At 47.8% G+C, this 17,615-nt stretch overlaps 1 pseudogene; it reads right to left on the reverse strand.

Annotated features, from left to right (window-relative positions):
• Window positions 1-858: 858 nt before the first annotated feature.
• LOC123396268 lies at window positions 859-12,889 on the reverse strand (annotated as a pseudogene).
• Between the last annotated feature and the right edge of the window lie 4,726 nt (window positions 12,890-17,615).

Raw genomic sequence — 17,615 nt, forward strand, 5'->3', positions numbered from 1 at the left:
CCACTAGTATGAATATTAGGTATTTATTTTATTTTTTCTGATATTTGCACAGATTACAAAACATATTATTGCACAAAATATAGAGAGCACAACATATAAACAACAGATTTATCGAATACAATAGAAGATTAGTCTCCGAATACAATTCATCATATTAGTCTCCATATTTAAAATACCGAACAAAGTTAGAACATTACAAGTCTCGAGACCGCGAGTAGTGAGTTTGTCTTCACATTACAAGTCGATATCGATCATCTAAACTACCATCATAGAAGAGAGTTGTGGTCATCACGAGAAAGACAGGCAAAATTATCTAAAGTACAACATCATCGACACCAAGCATGTTACTCAAGCCGTGCGTGGAGAATCACATTCGCCTCCTTTGCCTGCTACCCCTGTCCTCGTCTTCTTCCACCTGTTGCGGAAAGGTGAGGAACAAATTATGATCCAACGGGAATTTGTGCTAGTTCAAATTAGCATACGGCATGATGAAATCACTTTGAAAGAAAAACTAACATTGTGAAACAAATGCATATTTTGGGAGAACCTCTACATTAAAGAAATCATCCAAAGAGCTTTCATAAAGAGAAAAGCATATTTTGAAACAGTAAGATTGCATTTCATCTTTCATCAAAATACACATGAATTGTTTTGATGTGATTTCTCACAACTGAACACCCCCCTTCTCTCTCTCTCTCTATGTTTTAAAAATTCTGACATGACAACCTATTATCTACATGTTTCACATGCATTTTCTCTAATCATCACCAATCAAGACAGATCAATATAACTTAGCCACATGCTTTGGTAGTTTACGGAGAGAAGTGTCATCAGGATAATTGAAACAACAGAGATAGATCAATTGAATCTAGGCACGGTACAAATTAGGTACTCTTTATTACGACACAGGAAACCCCAGATCAGATAGCAACAAACAGAAGCCATGTTATGTGCAACAAACCTGTCATAGCTTCTGTCATAATCAGGATCCTTGCGATCAGAGTCACGGTCTCAAAATATCGCCACCCTATTGCCTTACCTACCTCTATTGACTGGAGGCTCCTTGTCAATCATGCTTCTATTATTTGTTCTCCTGCTAGATGCATTGCTAGTCAAACTCCTTTCAAGGGTAGCTTTAGCCAATTCACCGTACCTGGTGTTTGGGTTCAACTCCAAGGAAGTGGACCTATGTAGGGTGTTGGGCAACACAACTTCATCAGCTGGTCTTCCATCAACCGGACTACTACTACCACTGATGTTGTTAAATATGCGAGCACGTACCCTGTTGTATTCCTATTTCCTCTCCTCAACGCTTTTCTGAAGGTTGCCTCTGGAAGAGTTAGCACCTGCGCCTGCGCCCCCATGGTGATTCTTCTGAGGCCTTTGCTTAATAGCTACTTTGCTGGCCACAGCGCTGGTCTCTTCTTGAGGCAAATTAACTGGAATGTCAGTTAGGTGGACTGCAGGCAATCGGCATTCAGCAGACGTCTTACGAAGAATCATCCGAGAACTGGTTCCATCAGGCAAGCTGTTATCCGACAAGGCGATCGATATCAGGAAATAATGTTGTGCCAGACGGTGCGCAGCAAGACGCATGTACGAAGTCGGAAGGCCCTGGAACTCGAACTGCATCTGCCCAGGGTCACGGAGGAACTTGAGAGTGTCTTGCTCCATCCGTAGCACTGCAATGAGATATAAGGTTGCAATGAGATTAAACCATCCAAGCATTGCTCAAGTTCGAGCTTATAGCTAGGAATCAAATCACATAGTAGCAAGACAACATGCAGATATACGATGCAACACAATTGGTACAGAAGGGGGAATTACGAGTCAGCACGAAGAGGTTCCTGATGAAGAAACTCAGACCATTTTTGAGTTATTACTATTAATAGCCGACACAATGATAATTATCAACCCACAATCAGATGAGTCGTTAACCAGTAACCACTAGTTTTAACATGTGTCTTACGGTTTTTCTGGCCGAAAAGCTTGCACAAAATTGGCATGCCATTTGCCAATACGTAGTTTGACTTGTACGGCCAAGTAATGTTCGCAAAACAGGCTCCCAAGCGTTAGTAAGTTGCGAGGCTCCGATACATATTCTCCTAGGTAATGACCAAACACAGACCAGAGCGAAGCACAGGCATCCAGCAGGAACATGCGGCACATCTCGGCAGACCAGAGCGGAGCAGCAAACGACACAGCTAGCTATAACCTTACCTACCACACACGCTTTCCAAATTCGTCGTCCTGCACGAAGTAGCTGAAATTCTACCTGGGAGATAGCTAGATAGCTAGGTAGCGACTGGTGGCCTAAAACTAGGGAGCAGATCCGCGTATCTAGTAAGAAGAGGAAGAGGAACACAGAAACGAGGCTGGTGGGATAGTAGGTACCTCAGAGGCGCTCGCGGGGCTTCTCGAGGGCTTTGCCAATCACCTACAAATGGGAATTTCTTTGAATTAGACAGACTATAGAGATGGTGACGGCTGCCACTTGCACATAAAAATGTTGTCGTTCTGGATAGAATATTTTGATACCTTGTTACATCCTGGCACCAGGTCCTGGAGCTTCTTCATCTTGAGGGTGATCTTTTCTCTTCTAACCTGTTGTATGAACCCACAATTGAGGACAACAAGTAAAAAATTGTACTGACAACTTTTCATTCAGACAGCTAAAAGAGACGCTTGAGTTGCCATTATGGAGAAAATGAGTTGACCCACTTAGACTACCAACCATTTTCTGCAGTTTGAAGATTCACAATGACAATCTTGATCTGCTCCAAACTGGACAAATGACAAAGATTAGAAGCAACAACAGTTTTGTGTACAGAATGCAATAAAGCAAGGTGGGCGAAACTAAATAAATTATAATGAAAAAAGACTTATAATGTAACCAGAAAATTGAATGAACGTACTTAGTCAAAGGTCAGCTCATCCCACCTCTCCATGTCACGAAGAGCGAAATTTCCAACTCTGGTCTCTCCATCTACACTCGTGAAGTAAGTAACATGATACCATTAGCAAATATCAGGGTTATCAGCATGGATATAGAACAAGTAGAACAACCTAACTAACCATTTGTGCATCTTTGTGTTTGGTTCACAACTATGATAGATGAACGTGGACTTGTTCTTCTAGTTTATTGCATCAATGACCATATTTCTACTGAACTCATAGAGATAGAAGCCAGTGTAACGTTGTCTTTTCATTTACCATGGCCTTTCTATATTGTAGTGTTCGGGAGGACCAAAGGATTTGACAATATAATGTTGGATTAGGCCAGATTCACATAATGAAATACTAAAGTGATGTGCTGGCGCCGGCCGTCACAACTGGAAAGGTTGTCCCCTAACTGAGGTTAAACCGAGAAACAAACCCATATTGTATCAGAAACGCCGCTAGCAAAAGTGAGTCACACAAAACATTATACATGGCAAGCCTTAACAAAGAGGATCTACCGGTGAGTTTTGTGGGCTCAACATGTAGCAATTTTAATAGCATAATAAGCCTTGGCACATGATCATTGCTGATGACCCTAATTTATGTCCTCTATTAGGATCTCAAATGTATTTTCTTTTATACATTCTATGTCCTATGTTACAATCTCAAATTTATTTTAATTTTTTACAATCTACCATTTTGGCAAACCAGAAAAAAGCAAATGTAACAACGCCACCCATATAAGATAGAACATGAATCAATTACTACATCCTCCGTCAATCATATATGATGTACAGTAGCATTCAAAGAAATATATCAACGTGACCACATCTACTACTATCAGGTCACAGCCAGAATTCAGGGGTAAATAACGATCATGAACTATTATGTTGTGCTCACCTCAATTTGAGTTGAAGTCTCCTCATTCTTATCCGATACTGAGTCATTTTTAAGAGACCCGGGAAACCCAAGACAAACTCAAATACAAGCATAGACAAACAGAGGGAAGTGATGGAAGTAAGGCCGATAAACATCCAGGTGCAAATAGAATGACAGTACCAGCTGCCTTGTCCAAACTCCAAAGCAGTCTTGCAGAAACACCTAAAGAAAGTTTCTAACACTGTCACACGCCACAGTAGGTCCGTGATAAAACTCCAATTCATGGTTGAAAACTTGAAATGTTACGGCGCCCATGAATAATTCACATATAACACATGGATAGTGCCAGCGAAACCTTTAGCAGGGCACTAATTTGATTCCTCGACAAAACTGATACATCAAAAAACAAGCTAAAGTGCATCCATTTGATCTGGGTACACACAGAGCCACCGATCTAAACTCTGGAGTACACTACTACCAGCAACAAGTCAATAATGAGGAATACTCTGCTAAAAATCTAGATTCAAGTTGCCCGACAGCAGCCATGAGCACGCGGCGTCGCAATTCAGAAGCACAATCGCAAGGAGTTCACGCTATCCGATGAAATCTTACCTGTGGAGGCGGAGATCTTGAAGGTGGCGGGCTTGCCGCGCACGACGGGGTCAGGGGAGATCTCCACGCCGCTCACCTTCACCGAATAGTGGCGGCCCTTATCTGCGGAACCAAACACCAATAGAAGCTCGCATCGCACACACAATCTGCGGAATCTCAAAAGTCAAAATAGGGATGGTTTGGCGTCGGAAGGAGAGTTCGGAGCACTCACTGCAGTATTCGAAGTCGACGGCGGCGGCATAGGAGGCGGAGAGCAGGAGCACCGCGGCGAAATGGTTTGACCTAGCTTCTCTGCGGGAGGCTATGGCGCGGCGGCGATTGCGATGGGCGGTGGAAAGGGAGTAGGGGGAGGCCGCGGGAGAAGAGAGGAGGGGGCGGTTGTGTGCGTGGCTTCAGGGCTGGAGCAAACCCTAGCGCCGCTAGAGCTCCGCGGGCTACGTGGACGAGGGTGGCGGAAGGGGTGGAAGAGGGCGCGCGAGGGAGGGCAGATCGAGTAGAGGCGCACGAGGGAGCCAGGTTAGGAATGGCGCACCCCGAGCGGTGCACCATTAGAATGTTTTTTATATAGTAATGGCGCATGTACATGAAGTGCGCCTTCTCTACCTTGTTAATGTCCGAAGTAGTAGCGCAGTGGTGCGTGGGTTTTGGTGCTAGCAGGAGGTGGCGGGTTCGATCCCCCTCAGCACCCTTTTTGGGGTTATTTCTTGTGCTGGTTTATTTTTTTCTATGCATTCTTTTCTTGTGCTGGTTGCACCTTGGTTTGAGAAGTTGATGCTGTGGTGTGCATCACACCATGGGGGTGATTTATCTTCCGTCACAACAACATCTAGTGCCTAGTATAACTTTTTTGATGTTTGCAAGTAGATGCCTATGAATAGGAGTTGAATCTTGTGAATAGGTGTTCTAGTGGTAAGTGTGCCGACGGTGGCGGCGGTGGAGCGGGGGAGGGTGCGGGGGGTGCTCTCGGTGAGGGGGATCTTGCGAGGGGGGATAGCGATCGAGATGGAGGGGGATCGAGATGGAGGGGTATCTGTCCTTGTCGTTACCGGTGTAGGATTCCATCGTTACCCCGGAGTTCTGATAACCATCGCTCTTCATGTCCTTTCCATCGGTGTAGAATGTGTAGCCGTTGATATCGTACGCCTAATACGTCATCAGGTTGTGCTCGGCACCCTGTGACAAGGCGAATATGAGTTGTACTTCCGCGGAAGAATCCTCATGTAAAGGGTACGACAGAAGCTTCTTCTTGAACCAACGCGTGAACATGAGTTGTGCTCTTTGATTATATCTCCGTACGTCCTCTGTTGGCCTCGGTCATTGTACGTCTTCTCAATAAAGGTTTGTGCTCTATGACCCAAGGATCGACCACGTCTATGTGTTGTAGCGCAACTAGGTTTGCTCTTTCAAAGTCGGCGAGTCGACCCTCGAAGTCAACATGCATTTCGCGGCGACCCTCACAGTGACCCCATCCAGCGATCCTGCCGAGGTGCCTGTTGACGGGCAAACCAACGGGGTTCTCGATGCCTAGATAATTCGTGCAGTAGGAGATGCACTCTTCGGTCAGAAAGCCCCTGGCTATGCTTCCCTCTGGACGTGACATGTTGCGAACGTATACTTTGATGACACCTTCATCATTTCGAACGGCATCATGCTGTGCAGGAACATCGGCCCGAGTTGGATGATATCCTCCATGACATGGACCAGCAGATGCACCATAACGTCGAAGAACGCGGGCGGGAAGTACATCTCAAGCTCGCATAGTATCACCACGATCTCTTCCTGTAGCCCTCTGAGTTGCCTCACACCAACTGACTTCCGAGAGATGATGTCGAAAAAGTTGCATAGGCCAAATAGCGTTTCACGGACATGCGCGTCCATGATCCCACGGATTGCAACTGGAAGTATCTGCGTCATCAGCACGTGACAGTCGTGAGACTTCATCCCGCTGAACTTCTGCTTCGCTGAGTCTCGGTATCTGCTTATCTTCCCCGCGTAACCGTAAGGAAGATTTACTCCTACGAGGCAGGTGAAAAACTGATCGATCTCCTCCTCACTTAGAGTGAAGCACGCGAGAGGGAAGTCATTTCCGGTCTTCTTGGCCTTTTTGCCTTTGCGATGACTTTCCGTGTCCTGCTTCGCCTCATCATCATCATCATCATCATCATTATTACCGTGAAGCTCCTCCCTGATGCACATTGATTTCAAGTCTGCCCTTGCTTTCGGTAAATCTTTGGTCCTCTCAGGCATGTTGAGCAGGGTACCAAGCAGACTCTCGCACACGTTCTTCGTGATATGCATGACATCAAGGCTGTGAGGCACATGGAGGATCTCCCAGTATGGCAAGTCCTAGAAACAGACCTCGTTTTCCATACCTTCAGCAGCGGCTCTGGCGCCTTTCGCTTCTTTCCCGGCTCTGGCGCCTTTCCCGGCGGTGGGCACTCTTTCCACTTTTTCAAAAGCTCGTATATTTCCTCGCCGCTCAACATAAGGGGGCGTCTTTCGGGTTCGGTTTCACCATCGAACAGATCCTTGCGTTTTCTCCATGAGTCATCGTCGCGAAGCCACCTTCGATGTCCCATGAACACGGTTTTTGAAGACCCGGGATCTCTATCTAGCTGGCGATACATTGTGTCATCCATGCACCTGACGCATCCAGAAAATCCGTGGACCACCTGCCCCGCGACATATCCGTAACCGAGATAGTCGTGCACCGTCGTGAGCAGTGCGGCTCTCATAGGGAAATATTCTTTCTCTGCGGCATCCCAAAGTGGGGAAAGTGAGTGTGGTAGGTGGATGTCCAAAATATCTAGCTGGTCCCAGGTTACTAATGGCGCACCACCTACATATGCGACATTATTAACCCTGGTTAGTAATGGCGCACCTTCTGTGGTGCGCCATTAGTAGTTTTGCAAAAAAAAAAATTATAGTAGTGGCGCACCACCAACAGATGCGCCATTAGTAACCCTGGTTACTAATGGCGCACCAGCTGTGGTGCGCCATTAGTAGTTTTGCAAAAAAATAATTATAGTAGTGGTGCACCACCAACAGATGCGCCATTAGTAACCCTGGTTAGTAATGGCGCACCAGCTGCTGGTGAGCCATTAGTAGTTTTGCAATATATATATATATACATATATATATATATGTGTGTGTGTGTGTGTGTGTGTGTGTGTGTGTGTATAGTAGTGGCGCACCGAGTGTGTGGTGCGCCATTATTGTCCATCACACTAATGGCACACCTGCACATGGTGCACCACTACTATATAGTAGTGGCGCACTACTTGTCTGGTGTGCCATTAGTGTCTATATCATCTATAGCCCTTTTCCTAGTAGTGCTTTGTGCTTCCGTTGGAGGTGAAGATGCCCCGAAAAAGTCCCTCAAAGGATTAGTTTCCATAGTGACAAGTGACAATAATTTCAGCACACTATATGAATGTTTCCTTACCAATTTCCACTTACCAAAGGCGCTTCGCTCCCCGTAAACGGCGCCAGAAAAGAGTCATGATGACCCACAAGTATAGGGGATCAATCGTAGTCCTTTCGACAAGTAAGAGTGTCGAACCCAACGAGGAGCAGAAGGATCAGACAACTGGTTTTCAGCAAGGTAATATGTGCAGGCACTGAAATTATCGGTAACAAGTGATTGTGTGGTGAGATGATTCGTAGCAAGCAACAAGTAACAAAAGTAGCAACGGTGCAGAAAAGTGGGCCAATCCCTTTTGTAGCAAGGGACAAGCCTGGACAAAGTCTTATAGGAGGAAAAACGCTCCCGAGGACACACGGGAATTTCTGTCATGCTAGTTTTCATCATGTTCATATGATTCGCGTTCGTTACTTTGATAGTTTGATATGTGGGTGGACCGGCACTTGGGTACTGCCCTTACTTGGACAAGCATCCCACTTATGATTAAACCCTCTCGCAAGCATCCGCAACTACGAAAGAAGAATTAAGACAAAGTCTAACCATAACATTAAACTAGTGGATCCAAATCAGCCCGTTACGAAGCAACGCATAAACTAGGGTTTAAGCTTCTGTCACTGTAGCAAACCATCATCTACTTACTACTTCACAATGCCTTCCTCTAGGACCAAATAATGGTCAAGTTTTATGTAGTCGATGTTCACATAACACCACTAGAGTAAAAACATCATATAACACATCAAAATATCGAACGAATACCAAATTCACGTGACTATTTATAGCATGACTTATCCCATGTCCTCAGGAACAAAAGTAACTACTCACAAAGCATAATCATATTAATGACAAGAGAGGTAATGAGTAGCATCAAGGATCTGAACATAAACTCTTCCACCAAGTAATCCAACTAGCAACAACTACAAAGAGTAATTAACACTACTAGCAACCTTACAAGTATGAATCGGAGTCGCGAGACGGAGATTGGTTACAAGTGATGAACTAGGGTTTGGAGATGAGATGGTACTGATGAAGATGCTAATGGTGATGAGTCCCCTCCGATGAGAGGAGTGTTGGTGATGACGATGGCGACGATATCCCCCTCCGAGAGGGAAGTTTCCCCGACAGGATCGTCCTGCCGGAGCTCTAGATTGGTTCTGCTCAAGTTCCGCCTCGTGGCGGCGGCGAATCCAGGAAAAAGCCTCCTCCTGATTTTTTTTCGGACGAAACCCTTCTTATAGAAAAAGGGGGGAGCTAGAGGGCGAGCTGGGTGCCCACAAGCCCCCTAGGCGCGGCCAGGTGGGGTGGTCGCGCCTAGCAGGCTTGTGGCCACCTGCTGGCGCCCCTCCGGCGCTTCTTCGGCCCAGTATTTTTTATTATTCCCGAAAAAAATCCTTGTTGATTTTCACAATGTTTGGAGTTGCGCAGAATAGGTATCTCAAACTTGCTCCACTTTCAGGCCAGAATTCCAGCTGCCGGCATTCTCCCTCTTCATGTAAACCTTGCAAAATAAGAGAGAAAAGGCATAAGTATTGTACCGTGAAGTGAAAGAACAGCCCAAGAAGCGATAAATATCAACATGAAAACATGATGCAAAATGGACGTATCATACATCAACCGCGTTTCTTAACGCTTCTGGCTCTGCGATGTACAAGGGTACGTAGATCCAAATCTCCTCTCGTAGATGGACATCACCATGATAGGTCTTCGTGCGCATAGGAAATTTTTTGTTTCCCAAGTGACGTTCCCTACATGCACCACATCCAATAGGGCACGGCTATGACGTTCGGACACACCATCATCCTATGGTGTTCCAGGTGGCATTAGTTGTGAAACAATTTCCACAATGTCTTAATTGTGTAACAAACTCGCAACTCAGATATTCATCTCTATGATCATATCGTAGACATTTTATCCTCTTGTCACGATGATCTTCAACTTCACTCTCAAATTACTTGAACCTTTCAATAATTTAGACGTGTGTTTCATCAAGTAAATATACTAGTATCTACTCAAATCATCTGTGAAGTAAGAACATAACTATATCGACTGCATGCCTCAACACTCCTTAGACTACACACATCAAAATGTATACTTTCTTGTTCCATCTCACAGGAAAACGAGGACTTCAGCCATCTTGCCCATGTGGTGTGATTTGCATGTCTCAACTGAGTCAAAATCAAATGAGTACAAACGATCCATCTGCATGGAGTTTCTTCATGTGTTTATACTAATAGACATGGTTCGCATGTCCCAAACTTTTCAAAAACGTGTCAGTCCAAAGCTCCATCACCATGGAGCTTCTTCATCCGTTTTATACCAATATGACTCAAATGGCAATGACACAAGTAGGTGGTACTATCATTACTACTTTATATCTTTCGGCATCAATATTATGAAAATGTGTATCACTATGATCGAGATTCAAAAACCATTCATTTAGGTGCAAGACCTTTGAAGTTATTATTCAAATAAACAGAGTAACCATTATTCTCTTTAAATGAATAACCGTTATTGCGATAAACACAATCCAATTATGTCAGTGAATACTCACAACATATGCCATAGGTAGGCAAAAGTCGGTGAAAACCGAAGGGACAAAGGAGGGCGCTGGGAACGAGGTTGGTACAAGCATGGAATGCACGATGTACCCAGGTTGGGGGCTCTCCGTAGAGATAAGACCCCTAGTCCCGCCGGAGTGTTTGATGTATATGGATGGATTACAAGGTTGCTCCTGGGGCTGTGTTAGGAGGAGGAAGAGGGGAGCATCCGGCTCGTCTCTGCCTCTCTCTATGTGGTTGGTGGGTGTGAAGTGTTGTTCGACCGACCCTCTGCATGGAGGGTGATCGGGGGGGGGGGGGTTTATAGACGAACCCGCCGGCCTACAATATGGATAAAGGGTACAAGAGTGGGACCCGGCTGGCAGCCTCGCTGGCTGGCAATGGGTGCCAGGAGGGTCTTGTCTTGTCGATTGAGGGGCCCGCCAGCTGCATGGTCTTGTCTGGCAGTGGGACCCGCCGGCTGGCCAATGAAGCTCTCGCATAAGGTTGACGCCGAGCACACGCTGTACGTCAATCGTCGTCCAGCGAGATTCATCATGGGCAGATAATATGACCGCCTCCACTGTTCCCCACGTCGAGTGCAGTAATGGAGTGGGAGTTTGACGGTCCGACACTATGCTAGGTGATGGATCAGAGCCGGGATAGGTGAGCGGCGTGGCTGCTGATGCTCGTACCTGCCGGGCACTCCGATCCAGTACCTTTGCTGATGCGTAGCCACCTTTAATCGTAAGGTCTCGTCATGACCTACGATCTGATGTGACTTGAGATCCCCGTCCGGCTAGCCTGCTTGGCTAGCCGGCTTGGGCACGGCCGCCTCGTTACTAGCCGGCTGGCTTGGCCAAGACGGCCAGGAAGAGGTAGCAGTCTCGTCTCTAGCCGGTAGGGGTTGCCTGGCTGGCCAGAGAGATGGCCCCCTCGTCCTCCAGTCGGCAGGCGCAACCCAGCCGGCCAGAAGACATGGGCCTCGGGAAATTGTACTTGGTCATATCCTTTGGGCAGGAAATGGAGGAGCAGGCTCGATGACCCTACCCCGGGGTTATCCCCCCGATAGTAGTCCCCGAAGCTGGAGAGGCTCGCCGTTTGCGGATGGGCGGCCTCGCCGGCTTGATATTACGTATTGGTATTTCTGTCGCCATCCGCGGCAGGGGATGCCAACTCCGAAACCGGCTGGCTTCGAAGCGACGCCTAGCTTCGTCGTAGGTCGCACAGAATGCGCCACGTGCCAGGCCCCGCCTGGTGTAATGATGGTGATTAATGGTGACGGGACCGGGCCTGGGCCCTGGGTCCCGCCATGACGCCCCCTCGGCCTCCGCGCGAGAGATCCTCTGCGGAGTTACTCCACGACGGTTGGGCTTAGGGAAGCTCTACCATCCGTAATACACGGGGTCAGTGGGGTTTCGTGCGAACCGGATCCCCTCCCCACGACGCTTTGTGCGGTTTAAATAGGATGTGGGGGTTCCGAGGAGGCCATTCGCCCCCCCCCCTCTCTCCCCGCATCGACGCCCTCTTCCTCCCTAAGACTAGAGAGAAAGATCCCGTCTTCTTCGTCTTCATCGCCTTCGTCGCCGTCGAGCCACCAGCCCTTCCGAGCTTTCGCCGCCCGTAGCCATGGCCGGCGGCTCCTCTTCGAAGATGTCCTCATCGCAGGGAGACTGGCTGGGCAACAAGATCTGCGGAGGCCGTATCGAGGCGTTCCGCCATCACCGGCTCCTGCCCCCGGCCTCCCAGTTGCTGGTGCGAAGCCCTGGCGTAGAGACCACTCCAACACCTTCCATGAGAGAGGTCGTTCTCTTCAATGAGCATTTCTACCGGTGCTTCGGGCTTCCAGCGAGCTCCTTATTCTCCGAGTGGCTCCACTTCTTCGGCCTGGAACCGCATCACCTGGCGCCGAACGCCATATTGCAGCTGTGAGCCTTCGTGGTCTTGTGTGAGGGTTTCCTCGGGATCGAGCCCCGCCTCGATATCTGGCGGAGCTTGTTCTTCTTCAAGCAGCAGTCCATCGCGATGGAGAAGGCCGAGCTGGAGAAGCTCCCCGGACCGCGACCGATGATGCCGTGCGGATCCGCACTGGAGCATCATCGTTCGAAGTCCGGCTTCCCCCAGCTGGCTGTACAAGAGTCCATCAAGTAGTGGCAAAAAGGTTTCTTCTACGTGAAGAACGCCGACCTTGCCCAGGACGCCCTCAACATGCCCCCGTTCAACATCAATCGTCCGACGAAATTGAACTAGGCGGCGAAGTCCCCAAACCGATTCTCGAGGTGGCGCAGATCGGCGCCTACCTCGATTTCTTGGAGAAAGGCGGCCTCCTTGGCCGCAACCTGCTCACCACCACGGTGACCCGCAGGATCTTGCCGCTACAGAGGCGGCCACATATGGTCTGCCAGATGAGCGGCCGGCATGACCCCTGCAGGACATCTACCAAGAGATTCACCCCCAGCGCCGTGGCGCGAGGGGTGAACCTGATTTCCACCACCCGCATGGACGACAGCGGGAACTGGTCGTGGGGGATGACCCCCTTCAGCAGGCCCCGTCCGCCTCGGATGGTAAGCGTTCTCTTATGTTCTGTTCTGGGCTGTTTGTCTCGCGACGGGCCGTCTTGTTGAGCCGGTTGTCAAATCTTCTGCGCAGATGTTCAACAGTCTGCAAGCTTCCCTGCGCCCGCCTAGTCCCGACGTGATGGCGTCCGACGCCTCAGAGATCGAGGACGAGGGCATGATCGAGTCCTTCTCGGACTCCTCCGCAGGCTCGGAGAACATGCTGGAGTCGGAATGGACGGAGCCGTCTGGTGAGTATCCGTGGCCCTCCGTCGCACACTGGACGGATGACAACGAGACTTCCTCATTCCTACCTGATGCAGCGTTCGAGGAAGACTCCAACGGAGTGGAGGAGGTCACCATCCCGCCGCTGACGCAAGGTCGGCATCAAAGGACCGGGGCGACCGTAGCTAACAAGGCGGCCGAGAAGAAGGGCAAGGGTGCCACAGCTTCCAGGTCGGCTCCTAAGCGCCCGGCGCCGGGTCCTCCAGCCGGAGCACGGGAAGGCAGTGCCAAGAAGCACCGTGGTGCCGGCAGGAAGCAGGTGCCCATGGTCGCGGGGTAAGGGTTCCTCCCCCTCTTGTTGATTTGTCTTGTAGGAAGCCTTGTTCCTTAAGAATGTCGCTCGGCAGGGAAGCGGAGGACGTGGAGGAAGACACCGCCTCCACGGCCGAGCGAGCCGGCTGGACAGCAGCCGATGCTGCCCAGCGGGAGCTTGAGGAGCAGTCCAAGCGCCGGTGGGACATGGCCGCGGAGAGGACGGCCGAGGGCCAGTCTCGCCCCAGCCGGGCCGAGAAGCCGATGGAGAAGCGCACGAAGGCTAGACATGACCCCTCCGTGCATGCTTGCGCGAAGGAGCCAGCTAGTGAGGCGGCTCCGAGGCGCGCCCCGAGGGCTGAGGAGGCCCAGCCCTCCGAGCCGGACGCATCTGCGTCGTTGGACCTGGAGACGATCCTTGACTCTCCCAGGGCCGAGGCAGCGCCTGACGTGCAGGAACTGATCCTAGAAGCGCCAGACGCGGCCCCTGATGCACCAAGGGTGACCATGGGCGGGCGGCCAAAACGGCGCGCGCGCGACTGCCCGCCGGCAACTGATACGTCTCAAACGTATCTATAAGTTTTGATGGTTTCATGCTGTTATCTTGTCATCTTTGGATGTTTTATGTACCTTTTATATCTTTTTTGGGACTAACTTATTAATTCAGTGCCAAGTGCGAGTTCCAGTTTTTCTGTGTTTTTGGCTCTTTTCATATCTGATTTTGGAACGGAGTCCAAACGGAATAAAATCCCCGAAATGATTTTTTCCCGAACAGAAGAAGATCAGGGGGCTTGTGGGCCAAGCCAGGAGGGCTACAGGGAGCCCACAAGCCCCCCATCCGCCACCAGGGGGCGGCGGTGGGCAGGCTTGTGGCCTCCCTGGCGCCCCCAGACCTAGATCCTTCGCCTATATATTCCCTAAAATACAACAAAAAATCAGGGGATCTTCGAAAATACTTTTCGATCGCCGCAAGCTTCCGTTTCCGCGATATCTCCTCAGGAGACCCTTCCCGGTGCCCTGCCGGAGGGAACTTTGGAGCCGGAGGGCTTCAACATCAACATCATCGCCCCTCCAATGACTCGTGAGTAGTTTACTTCAGACCTACAGGTCCGTAGTTACGAGCTAGATGGCTTATTCTCTCTCTTGGATCTTCAATGCAAAGTTCTCCATGATCTTCATGGAGATCTATCCGATGTAATCCTCTTTGGTGGTGTGTTTTTCGAGATCCGATGAATTGTGGATTTGTGATCAGATTCTATATGATATATATTTGAGTCTTTGCTGATTTCTTATATGCATGATTTGATATCCTTGTAAGTCTCTCTGAGTCTTGGGTTTTGTCTGGCCAACTAGATCTATGATTCTTGCAATGGGTGAAGTGCTTGGTTTTGGGTTCTTACTGTGTGGTGACCTTTCCCAGTGACAGTAGGGGCAGCAAGGCACACATCGTGTAGTTGCCTTCAAGGGTAACAAGGTGGGCTCTGTCGTAGATATGAGATTGTCCATCTACATCATGTCATCTTGCTTAAGGCGTTACTCTGTTCTTTTGGACTTAATACACTAGATGCATGCTGGATAGCGGTCGACGTGTGGAGTAATAGTAGTAGATGCAGAAAGTATCGGTCTACTTGTTTTGGACGTGATGCCTATAGATATAATCATTGCCATAGATGACATCACGACTTTGCGCAGTTCTATCTATTGCTCAACAGTAATTTCTTCACCCACCGTCTACTTGCTTTCATGAGAGAAGCAACTAGTAAACACTACGGCCCCCGGGTCTATTCACACCTATCGTTTCCAGTTTTGCTTTTACTTTGCTTTGTTACTTTGTTGCTTTCAGTTCTCACTTGGCGAACAATTTTAAGGGATTTCCTACCCCTTCATAGCGTTGGGAGCAAGCTTTTTGTGTTTGTGCACGCACTTGAGATACTCCTTCACTGGATCGATACCTTCATTCTCAAACTGAGGGAAATACTTACCACCGCTGCGCTACATCACCCTTTCCGCTTCGAGGGAACACCAACGCAAGGCTCCAAGGCCACGGGGGAAATCCTTTGCATATTTGCCTAGGAAGTCCCTTAAGGCATAGCCGTAGCAGAAGGATTCCTGGTGCCGTCAACATGACTATTTCTGGCGCCATTGGAAGGTCTTTTGTTGCACTAGCAGAAGTATTTCTGGCGGCGTTGCCGGGGAAGGAGAGATCTATCCAAGTAGGTCTCATAAACTCATCTCTTGCATTTACTTTTTTTTGCCAGTTGCCTCTCATTTTCCTCTCCCCCACTTCACATTTGCCGTTTTCATTTGCCTTTCTCCTTTGCCGTTTTCTTTTGCTCGTTCTCTCTCTCTTGCTGCTCGTTTGTTTCTGAGATAGTCCATCAATGGCTAGACCCACCACTCCAAACAATACCCCTGAGAATGAAGTTCTTAATTTCAGGTAGAATGAGGAAGAAAATTTAAAGGACGCTTGGTACAGGATTTGCAATGCTCAGAGTAGATCTACTCGTAAGCAATCCACTACCATCCTCCTTCGCAGTTTCTATGTTGGGATTTCTCCTTGGATTAGGTACATCCTTGATACCATTGTAGGCGGGAATTTATTGGGGAGCCATACTTTTGACTCCTATGGACCTATCATGAATTTGGTAGGCTCACCCCCACCCATGGTTAATGGAACTACCTTGACCTTGGAATACGTGATGCAAAGGCTTGACGCTATTGAAAACAAAATTGCCACAGTTGAACTTATTGAGGGTTTGGATAGAAAGATCCACAATCAAATTACTCAGTACAAATCCAAAGTGGGAATTTTTTTGAAAAAATTAAGGGAGAAGGAACTTATAGTTAATGATTCTTCTAGAATTGGCAAACAAGAAGATGCCATAACCAACTTGGGTTCCGCTTTTGCCGTTGTGCAAAATACTCCAAATCTCACTATCAAACAGATCATCAAGTGTATTTTTGTTCCTAAAGCTAGTGGTGAGTCATCCAATAAATATGAAGATCTTAAGATGATAAATGATCACACTACTTATGGTTTGAGCACCCAAGATGACTATACGTGATTCCATCACCTTTCGCCTAGCTAAGGGCTTTAAACAAAAGCGCTTGTTGGCAGGCAACCCAACGAATCTACCCTTTTTATGTCTGTTTCGTGTTTTCCACACTTTCATAATTCTGTTATGATTGTGTTTTTTGTGTTTCTTTTTGCGTTTGTACCAAGCAAAACCGTTATGATTAGTCTTGGGGATGATCGTTTGGTCATGCTGGAAAATACAGAAACTTTCTGCTCACGAAAAGAATTTTCATTGTTTTTCTGTAAGAGCTTTTGAGTTAATTCTTTTTTTTGCTGATTGCTACGCAAATGCTTCAGACTGTCGTAATTGTTCACAATTTTTGAAGTACCAGAAGTATACGAAATATACAGATTGCTACAAACTCGTCTGCTGTTAACCAATTCTGTTTTTGTTGTGTTGGTTGCTTATTTTGATGAAACTATGGATAGTATCGGGGGGTATTAGCCATGGAAGATTGAAAATACAGTAACCCAACATCAGCATAAGTAGAATTTAAGTTTTCTACAGTACCTAAGGAAGTGGTGGTTTGCTTTCTCATACTAATGTTACCACGAGTTTCTATTTAAGTTCCGTGTTGTGAAGTTTTCAAGTTTTGGGTGAAGTTCTTATGGACAAAGAGATAAAGAGTGGAAAGAACTCAAGCTTGGGGATGCCCAAGGCACCCCAAGAGATTCAAGGATGTCGTAAAAGCCTAATCTTTGGGACGCCCCGGGAAGGCATCCCCTCTCTCGTCTTCAATCCATCGGTAACGTTACTTGGGGCTATATTTATATTCACCACATGTTATGTGTTTTTGCTTGGAGCGTCTTGTATCGTAGGAGTCTTTTATTTTTGTTGTGTCACAATCATCCTTGCTGCACACCTAGATAGAGAGACATACACTCACCGTGATTTTGTCAAGCTTCACTTATATCTTTTGGTAGACAATTCAGCTCACATGTGCTTCTCTTATATCTTTTGAGTTAGATACTTTTGCTCTGTGTGCTTCACTTATATCTTTTCGAGCGCAGCGGTGCGTGGCTTGGTAGTTGATCTATGCTTTGAAAGTAGTCTCAAA

The sequence above is a fragment of the Hordeum vulgare genome, chromosome 5H (assembly GCF_904849725.1).
Source record: "Hordeum vulgare subsp. vulgare chromosome 5H, MorexV3_pseudomolecules_assembly, whole genome shotgun sequence".
In the NCBI taxonomy this organism is placed as follows: Eukaryota; Viridiplantae; Streptophyta; class Magnoliopsida; order Poales; family Poaceae; genus Hordeum; species Hordeum vulgare.